The sequence below is a fragment of the Mustela erminea genome, chromosome 11 (genome assembly GCF_009829155.1).
Source record: "Mustela erminea isolate mMusErm1 chromosome 11, mMusErm1.Pri, whole genome shotgun sequence".
In the NCBI taxonomy this organism is placed as follows: Eukaryota; Metazoa; Chordata; class Mammalia; order Carnivora; family Mustelidae; genus Mustela; species Mustela erminea.
Window position 1 is genome coordinate 19,883,713 of NC_045624.1, and position 7,483 is coordinate 19,891,195.

General features: G+C 52.5%; 1 long non-coding RNA gene across 1 annotated transcript; it reads right to left on the reverse strand.

Moving 5' to 3' along the window:
• Positions 1-247: 247 nt before the first annotated feature.
• LOC116569131 lies at positions 248-7,123 on the reverse strand. Its single transcript, XR_004276862.1, has 5 exons — positions 6,402-7,123; positions 5,933-6,068; positions 4,964-5,053; positions 4,291-4,353; positions 248-2,332 (listed from the first exon to the last, which is right to left on the reverse strand). It is a non-coding gene; the product is annotated as an uncharacterized LOC116569131 (long non-coding RNA).
• Between the last annotated feature and the right edge of the window lie 360 nt (positions 7,124-7,483).

Genomic DNA, 7,483 nt, shown 5'->3' on the forward strand with positions numbered 1-7,483 from the left:
AAGAGAGAGAGTAGAGGACTAGAGGCGTGACGAAGATGCTTTTAGCAGCAATATTTTTTTGTTCCTTTTTAACTAGCTTTTTTTAAAAAATGGAGAATGTAGTACTTGCACATGGTAAAATGTCAAAAAGAACAAAGGATGTACAGTAAAACAGTAAGATATATACCACTCTGGGCTCCCACTCTGAGGTTTCTGCTGCTAACTTCCAGAATGTTCTATGTATATATCAGCCTATATAGATATGTACATACTATTCCATATGTTAAAAATATGCAAATATATATACAAATACTCTGCTCTCTCCTTTTTTTTTCAGCTTATAGATTACATAGATTTACTTTGTTTGTTTAAGATCTACACCGTGTTCTACTGTATGGGTGTATCATAATTTTAACAGTAGTGCTTGGAGGGAATGAAAATAGAATGGTTGCCAAACACAGGGTATTAATACTAAATCTGAAGCAGAGGCAGTAAACGACAGGTGTTAAAAGGTCTATACTTCAGATACCGATGTAACCTGAGAAATGTCACTTCGATATCCTTTGCCTCAGTTTGCCTAGCAGGAAAGGGAAATCACTTTCCTTCTTGAGTCTAGTGTCAAAAAATATGAGTCAAATCTTAAACACAGGATTTAGGAAAAACAGCTACTGGAAAGGGTATGTATTAAGTTTTTCTCACCATCTAGAGGTGGGATGTGGGCAGAAGGCAACCCTCTCTCTGGCTACAGCTATGCTAGATTGAGCTACCATTGGTGGTGTGTTTGCTGGGTTGAGGAACTAAGCAAGCGTGCTCTGGGCTTCTGTTCCTTATCTTGTCCTGTCACTGGCCCTGCCCCAGGGTGTACTAAGAAATGTTTAACCACTGCTCTCCACAACAATAAGAGCCCTGGTGCATAGTGTTGATTCCCATGGTGTAAATATTTTCCCCATGGCTGATTTCTGGCTATCAGTATGCTGTCCCAGAATGGAGGGTTGGGGAGAGGGGCACACAGTTGGCCCTCCCCAGCTCTTAAGCTACTGTATACCAGAGGGGCTTGGGGATCAGAGGGGATCTCCTAAGGGACACCCTACATTTGTGAAGTCTGCATTTAGCAGGGGGAGAAAAAGCCCTTTAAAAACAGAGGAAGGAGAATGGGGCCAGAGGGAGAAATGGGGTCAAGTCACAGAGTCTTAGAGGGAGATGTTTAAGAGGAAGTAGGTCACCTTGGGCCCATGAACTATGTCTGGAAACTCCATGAGACTGTCCAAGGCTCTCTTTCTACTCTGACTTAGGATAGGCACCCCTGCTGGTCTTCCTCTTCCTCTTTGCTTCTTTCCTCCCTCTCCCTTTCTTCCTGCCCCTTGTGCATGCCTTGGCCTCCCTGACAACCCTTCAGCACTGCTTAGTTCTCCAGAAGCCACTAAGGGTTGAGGAGACCCCCCTGAAGCCCAAGAGAAGGTGGTGGGAAAGAGCCTTCGTGGGACACGGAGTGGAGAGAAAACTGCACCGTCAGCTTCCAGCCACTTCTGGTTTCCAGTCTCTTCTTGCTATGACGGAAAAGAGTCCCTTGACTTCCCTCTTGCCCTGCAGTGTGGTAAGGGTCAGGGTCAAGTGTAGGGAGCTCTTTCAGCTCCATAGGGGCTGGTGCTCACCCTGGAGTCCACCTGGTCTGACCTCCAGGAGGTTCATTGATAAGAACAGGATCCCCAGCCACTGTGCACTTCAGTGTTTGTGTCTCTGAGGCTGGCCTTCTGGAGATGACCACATCCAGCTTCAGGTAAGTACTAGACTAGAGCATTCTCCTGAAGAGAGTTCCTGGCAGGGCACATACTGGTGGCCAGTCCTGCCCAGTAGGGTTGGCATCGTGCACCAAGCATGTCCCCCTCTGCCCTTCTTATTCTAAAGCCAAGTGGGCTCAAATAATAAGAGTAAGAGGCTAATGAGGTCAAGGTCAGGGGAAGGATTCCCTCGCTGTAAGTTGCTGTGTTAGTCATGTGGTTCCATTTTGGCTTCATAACGGAGCATTTCCAACAACACCCTGTCCCTGCTCTGTGTTGTCTGGGATCTCAGTCGGAAAACTCAAAACTAGAATGATCGGAAGACATGAATGGGCCTGGAGAATCCTCTTGCAAATTGGCTCGCTCATGGGATGTCAAGTTTTGCTGGTAGCTGGCAGGAAGCCTTGGTTCCTTTCCAAAGGCTGCTTGAGGGTCCTCACCACTCTGCCCCAGAGTGAGGGACACAAGGCACCGAGCTGGAGGCTGCCATGTTTCTTATGACCTGGCTTGGAAATCACACATGGTCACTTCTTGGCCACCTCAGTCCGCTCTGATTCATGGGGGGAGGGGACGGCCTGAGGGCAAGAGTACGAGTTGGTGAGGATCATTAGGGCTATTTCAGAAGCTGGCTGTCACAGTCATTTAGGAGATGATACTTAGACCACCTGACAATCATCTTGGAAACATATGTTATTAGACAAGTGTTCGACCCACCAGCACAAACCCATCTTCATTACAAGGAAAATGACTTCAGACCTTCGCGCTCTTTGTACCCTGGTCAGAGGAGCCAAGTGCCTCACTTAAGCTAGTTGGCAAGTGAGCTAGGCAGAGGCAAGATGGAGCCACCATGCGGGAGCCATGAATTGTATCTAGTCCTTGGAATTCAGGCACTGTCGGATCCCATGCACCCCGAGACTGAAGGGTTTACCCTGACTTGTTGAGCAAGATATAGAACTGGCCAGAGCCTGGGGCTCTGCTATTTCTGGTCAGTGAAGTCAGGTCTCATCCCTCCCTCCCCCATCCCCACCCCCGTACCTCCATCCCATTTCCGCCACTGCATCCTCTAACTTCTAGTTCTTACAGTTGAAAATACAGATTTCTGTGTTAGCTGAAAGAGTAATTCTGGAGAGGGGTGGTGCGTGAAGGGGTCTGGGAACGCAGGGGAGGAGGACTTGGACTGTGGGAGCTGCTTTAGGGCCCAGATGACCAAAATCCACACAGTGTGTAAGTGGGGGCAGGGGTGGGCATCCTCACCGTCTTGGTACCAGCCCCCTAGCGTGGCCTGGGAAGCCACAGCAGAGCAGCAGGGCTGGCCGTGTCCAACAGAGTGGGTGGGCAGAGGTGATGAGTGATGTCGTTCTGTCAAATGGCTTGTAGGCAATAGACCTCAGTGAGGGGGCCCATGGAGAATAACGTGATCCGATTGGCTGCTGAGCACAGCTACCATGGCCGGGGTGGGGGACAGTCTGTGACATAATGAGGGGAGACATGGAAGGGGTTGTCGGTAGAGACCAGGTCTATGCGAACAGAGGCAGGCTGGGAGCTCAGGTTTGGGTGTTAATGTGTGTCTTCACTGGGACCTACAGGCTCAAGAAGCCTGGGACAGTCTGGTTCTACTGACAATACGCAGCCCTGTACCAAGTTCAACCTACAATTAAGGACTCTGGTGACTCAGGGATGCTCCTCCCCCACTCTCCTCCAAGGACACTCATTTCTCTGTCCTTTTTTTTTTTTACTGTTCTATGGCCTGGAGACTCAAAAATAGAACCCTTGGGTTGGAAGCTTACTTAACCCCTTAGGAATCAGAGGAAAGAATAAGTTCTTATCAATGGACTGAGAATCTTGAGAGCAGCTGTTAGACCTCCAAGTGGCAGCTTTCTACAATGCGGATTGAAGGTTGCTGGAGTGTACAATGGACATCTGGTGACACACCCAGGAAGCAAGGGATAGTGGGGAGTTGGGGCCCTTCCTGCTGTCCACAGCATATCCAGTGGTTTGCCTGGGGAAGGCTCCCTTTCCTCCCAGTTTCCGCCGCGAGTTGGGATACTGTTGCTATTTCTACTGTCCTGCAGGTGGCGCCACAATTTAGGTTTTTAAGCTGACGACTGCCTGTGGTTTTCAGCCATCGCGTGGTGCACTACAAAAACCCAGCCAAGGGGCCAGCTCTTGGGGGAAAAAATTTCTCTATAGCACCACCAGGCTCTGGTGATTTATTTAACAAGCAAATCTGGCTTTTATCAACTTAAATAGCAGTTCTGTTCCTAGGCTAATAAAATGGTGGTAGCTAAGTGAGGGAAAACTTAAGGATTTCTTCTCTTCACGCCTATTAAATCTGGCCCTTTTCTTCCGCCGTGAGAGATGAGCCAATACTTTTCTCCTCACGCCCCTCAATAAACCACAACCAAATTGCCATAAAAATCACCTCCTTGGAAGATAGGACTTTATGACATTTCACTTCTCCCTCTTGTGGCCATGGGACCAGGCAACGACTACCCAGTTTCCTCACCAGCGTGCGATGGAAGGGGTGACTTACCGATCCAGTGTCAGCCGGGGAGAAAGCTTGGGTCCGTCTTCACCCCTCACCAGCTGTCAGGGGCTGCAGGAGGTGGGAGAGGGAGAAGCGTTTGTAATGAATGCCAAAACCCATTCTGAACTGTTAATATCAAGTCTGCCCTTCCCAGCGTGCCTATTCATAAAGTAGGGTCAAGACAACAGAGGACCTTCCTGTCCCCCTGTATTGTGCCATTTAAAAAAGCACATGTCCTTCTGCAAGGCTGCGCTAATTCCTTGGGTGTGTATTGTGTTTATTTTAGAGTTTCCAAGCACGGGAATAGACAGCATCTCCTTTGATTGTCATGACCCGTAAGGGTAAGTCGGGCAGGTGAGAACGGGAGCTCGTGGGGGGCAGTGCTAGGACCAGGACCCAGGTCTTCACCCTTCCAGGGTAGGACCTCCCCCCCGCCATCCCGCCCTCCAGCCTTGAGAGAGCACATCCAAGTGGCCAGAAAGATAATAATAGTAATAACAGTAAAAATCACGCCCCACGCCATTGCTGATTCGACCCTTCTTGTTCTCCCTCAAGATGACATTATCACCACCCCTTCAACACCGCTTCCCCCGTACTACTAACTGGAAGGGGAAGGGGGGAAAAGGCAGTTGGCCACATGGCCCTATTAACGATCAGCGAATCGGCCAGGGCCCCTCACCTGCCCATTGTTGGCCAGCTTTGTGTTCCACTCCTTTTCTGTCATTTGGGTCTGTTATTACTCTTCAGGCACCCCATGGCATCCATTTTTCTGAATGAAAATAAATGACACCACACACTAGGCAGGAGATAAAGAATAATAAATATATTTTATTTGCCACCTCTAAAAAAGGTCTTTGACTTCCCATCCATCCATCAGAAAATGACCCTGGGGCTCACCAGCAATATTCATGTACACACACGCACACACACACACACCCCACACGAGTACATGGAGGGAAAAATCAGTTGTATTAAAAATACACGTTCGAGCAGCTAAAGACGCAGGCAAAGCTGTTTCCTTGCTTCCCTTTCTTTCAGCATTTTTATGACATACCCTGAAAGCCAAATGGCAAGCAGACATTTGAAAGGCCCCCCTGCCCCCCTCCCCAGCCCCCCTGCTTTTATTGAGCCATATCCCTTAAGTAACCCATTACGGTTTTCCATGTGGCTATCTGCACTGTCACCTCTGGGAAAGGCCCATGATGGTCCTGCGCAGCAATTGTAGGAAAGATGCCCCAAAGTGGGGCCAGAACCAAGTGAGGACCGCCTCACAGGAGCCAAACCCCAGCTCCTCCTTAAATTTTGCATCCTGGGCACCTCACCTTAGTTTCAGTCCTGCCTCGAGAGTCCTTTGGCCCTGGGCATTGAGTTATTTTGTTATGTGTTTCTCTGGACTTCCGAAACTAACCTGATATTGTGTGCTTTATCTAGAGTCTGGGATCCAGGGTTTCTGAGAATAGAGGAGCCAGATCAATGTATTAACGCAAGCTAATAAGATAACTCCTTGCTGCTTTCTGGGCCACGCAATCCTCAGTGGAGAAGCAGAAGCTAAACGGGCTCCACTCTGTCTCCCAGAATACCCTCTAAGCAAACTAGCAGATGTCTGGTTTTCTCCATTTGTGGCTCATCTTTCTGTCGAGGCACCCACCTTTGAGAGCAGAGTTTCAGTGGGGCACTATCAAGGCTGGCGCAGCTTGGCCTGCGGGAACTGCCCACCTGGGGGCTTGTGGAGCTGGTCAGCTCACATGTCCTTTCAAAGACTCCCCAGTGTACAACTCGGATTCCTGTGAAAATATAACCCCCGCAGGAAGGTGTAGGGATTTTCGCTGTAGTCAATCATTTCCACCTGATGGGAAGAGTCTCCGGAGATGTTTTGGTGGGAGGAACAGTAATGGGCAGGAAGTTGGCTGGGAGAGGGAAACTTGAAGAGGAGGCTCCTTTGGCAGGTCCTCTGTGACTGTAGCCCCTGTGAGAAGGCGCTTTAGCGGCACAAGTGAGGGTCCTGCCCTGGGCCTCTGGAGTGGGGGGGGGGGGTAGGGCTGGGGCCCCAGGCCTTGAGCATGGAGTTGGTATCTAAGTGTGGGAATCACCTAGGCGTCTCCTACTGCGTGGGGTACCTTTCTAGGAAGATCCAGGCAGAGGTTTCTGAGGTAGTGCTCCCCACTTCAGATCCCGCATGGTGGTTTCCTCTCTGCCAGACGACTGTCTCAACCACAGCAAGGTGCTGATTGCTTTCTTCGGACTTCAGAAAGTGCCCTGATGTCCGCATTGTCTATCTTGGTGTGGTCTAGGTTTCTGAGAAGAGGAGGCAGGTCAGTCTGTGGATGTAAACATGAATCGAGTCACGTTACTGAGCGAGCTCTAGGGCACTTGGCCATTCATGCTCTCTCCCCCAGGCCTCCGTCTTTGGGTGCTGTGTGTGTGTGGGGGGGGGTGCCTTGGTGGGGCGCTGGGGTTCTGATTAGGAGTAGGTGCCTGTGCCCGTGTCAGCTCTGAACACCTGAGGGTGCCTCTGACCGATCGGCGGCCCCATCCCGAGGAGGGTGACGGTTGCCTCCTTCCGAGTACGCGCCCTGCGCCCGTGTCACCGTCTACGCGTCCCCCTCTGCCCCATATTGCGCCCGGCAGGGTGGGCGAGGGGTCGAGGGGGTGTCGGCAAACGCCCGTGCCGGGGAACGCGGGCGGGGCGTGCAGCGGTGGGCGCGGAGCTCCGGGGAGGCGCCCCCTGCCCCCTCTGCCGGCCGCCCTCAGTGGGTCTAGATGTCAGCCGCGAGCTCCGCGCCAGCCGGAGCGAGCCAGAGAGGGAGCGGCGGCGGGCGGCGGGCGGCAGGGGAGGGGAGGAGGCGAGGCGAGGGAGGGAGGCAGGGAAGCAGGGAGGGCGGGAGGGAGGAGAGGAGGACCCAGAGAGCGCCAGGCAGCTGGAGTTTTTGCAGCGCTTGGCCGGGCTTCAATGCACAGCAGCAGCGAGCCGCGGCGGCAGCAGGCAGCCCGGGAGCTCCGGCGGCGGCCGAGCCAGCGGCGGCCCCGCTCCCTGCCCCCTGCAAACTTTGCAAGCAGCCCGCCCGGGGGGCCGGGGGCGCGCCCGGGAGGCCCGGCTCGGCCCGCGGCCGCGCTCTCCGCCGCCGCAGCGCCAGGCGCCGCCACCGCCGCAGCCCCGCGCCTCCCCGGGGAGCAGCCCGCGGCTCCCGCGGCCCCCCAG